Below are 2,500 nucleotides of genomic sequence, written 5' to 3' on the forward strand. Positions count from 1 at the left end.
GACGAATCAAGGACAAACTCAAAACAAAACATTCTCTATCACAAACGAATCTCTCTCTCTCTCTCTCTCTCTCCTCTCTCTCTCTCTCTCTCTCTCTCTCTCTCTCTCTCTTTCTTTCTCTCTGACACGTCTTGAATACAAAGCAATATGTTCCCTCCCCCTGTGTGTGTGTGTGTGTGTGTGTGTGTGTGTATGTGTGTGTGTGTGTGTAGCGCCTCATACACAATACACTCCTTCATTTTATCCTCGAGTCATCATTTTTTCTGGTAAGTTCTCTAGTAGTATGTTTGTCTTGCGCAGAGTAGGTCAGCTGGGCCTCGCAAGGGAACACGAGGGAGTACAAAGGAAAAGCAAGCAACAACAACTATACTTTTGGCCCCTTCGCGTGTGTATGTGTGTGTGTGTGTGTGGGGGGGGGGGGGGGCGGGGGGGGAAAGGTCGGGAGTGGGGGAGTAAGTTTATATCAATTGTATCTGACTTGTATCTAATCTAAATCTGGAGATGTAGGAGAGGATTGGGATGGAAAGAGAGAGAGAGAGAGAGAGAGAGAGAGAGAGAGAGAGAGAGAGAGAGAGAGAGAGAGAGAGAGAGAGAGAGAGAGAGAGAGAGAGAGAAATGTGAGTTAGTGCCTTAAAATTATTAGGTCAAGTGTGTCACGTATGAGAACAGGACACACACACACACACACACACACACACACACACACACACACACACACACACACACACACACACACACACACACACACACACACACACACACACACACAGACAGACAGACACACATATTAAGAAGGCAGACAGTTTATTTACTCACACTTTGAAGAAGGAAAACAAAATGCACGTGTCACTAAATTTTAAGACAACATAAGAGAGACTCAAAAATATTATTATCGTATCTTGTTTCTGTGCGTCGTATGTATGTATGTATGTATGTATGTATGTTCATTATGTATGCATGTATGTATGCATGTTTGTTTTCCAGATAGAGATAGATAGATAGAGAGAGAGAGAGAGAGAGAGAGAGAGAGAGAGAGAGAGAGAGAGAGAGAGAGAGAGAGAGAGAGAGAGAGAGAGAGAGAGGAAGAAAGAGCACGATACACCGACAAGATAACAGAGGGGGGTTGGGGAGAAGAAGGACGAGGAGGAGGAGGAGGAGGAAGAGGAGGAGGAAGAGAAAGAGGAGGAGGAGGTGATGATAGTGGTAAATTATATTACAAAAGAATATTAATGAATACTTAACATTATGCCTTGTTTACTGTGCATGCTCTCTCCTCCTTCTCCTTTATTCCTTCTTTCCTTTCCTTCTTCCTTCCTTCTGTCTTCCTTTCCTTCTTCCCTTCCTCTTTCTTCCTTCTCTCCTTTCCTTCTTCCCTTCCTCTTTCTTCCTTCTCTGCTTTCCTTTTTCCCCTCCCTTTCTCCTTCCCTGCATCATTCCTCCTCCTCTCCCTCCCTCCCTCCCTCCCTCGTCCTCCCTTCTCTCCTTCCCTCCTTCTCTCCTCTTATCTAACATTGCACAACTTCCCTCCCGTTCCGTTTCCTCCGCCTCCTTCATCCTTCTTCCTCTCCTCTCCTTCCTTCATCCACCTCGCTATCCCTCCATCCAGAGAGAGAGAGAGAGAGAGAGAGAGAGAGAGAGAGAGAGAGAGAGAGAGAGAGAGAGAGAGAGAATTTACGTGCGATGAGGAAAAAAGAACGATATAAAAGAAAACGTCGAGTCACCATCACACACACACACACACACACACACACACACACACACACACACACTAAATTACCTCTCACGTTTTGATCGCGTACGTGTGCGTGTCAGAGAGAGAGAGAGAGAGAGAGAGAGAGAGAGAGAGAGAGAGAGAGAGAGAGAGAGAGAGAGAGAGAGAGAGAGAGGTGTATGGTGTTCTGGGAAATCAACAATGAACAGGAAAGAATGATTGTGACCGTTAGTGAGTGAGAGTGGGCCTTAAATTGTCAGTGATAACGTAACAGGTGATAGTGAGGAGAGATTGACAGCTACTGATAGTGATAGTGATGGTGATACTGCATGTGACAGTGACGTGGCGGGTGATAGTGAAGAGTGACGTGATAGTGGTAGTGGTGATGGTGATGGTGATAAGAAGGAAGAGGAGGAAAGAGGATAGGAAGACGGAAAGGTGAAGGGAAGAGAGGAGGGAAACCGGAAGGAGAGAGAGAGAGAGAGAGGGGGGGGGGGGAATTTCATATTTGAGAGCTTGGAAAATTTTTATGATTCAGAGAGAGAGAGAGAGAGAGAGAGAGAGAGAGAGAGAGAGAGGAGAGAGAGGAGAGAGAGAGAGAGAGAGAGAGAGGTGAGGGCGCTAAATCCTGCTCAGCACTCAACAAATGGAGGAATTTCCGGCTCTGATAAAAAAAAAAAAAAAAACTGCCAATTTCACATAAGTCTCTCTTCCTTCTGCCTCACACCCACCCAGGCCACTCAACAACCCAAAGACTCATCCAGCTATCCACCCATCCAAATATCTACC

At 45.8% G+C, this 2,500-nt stretch overlaps 1 protein-coding gene across 2 annotated transcripts in view; it reads left to right on the forward strand.

Moving 5' to 3' along the window:
• LOC135091252 (cytosolic phospholipase A2-like) overlaps positions 1-2,500 on the forward strand; it is a 37,467-nt gene that overhangs the window by 703 nt on the left and 34,264 nt on the right. The window lies entirely within an intron of this gene.

Source organism: Scylla paramamosain, chromosome 37 (genome assembly GCF_035594125.1).
Source record: "Scylla paramamosain isolate STU-SP2022 chromosome 37, ASM3559412v1, whole genome shotgun sequence".
Lineage (NCBI taxonomy): Eukaryota > Metazoa > Arthropoda > Malacostraca > Decapoda > Portunidae > Scylla > Scylla paramamosain.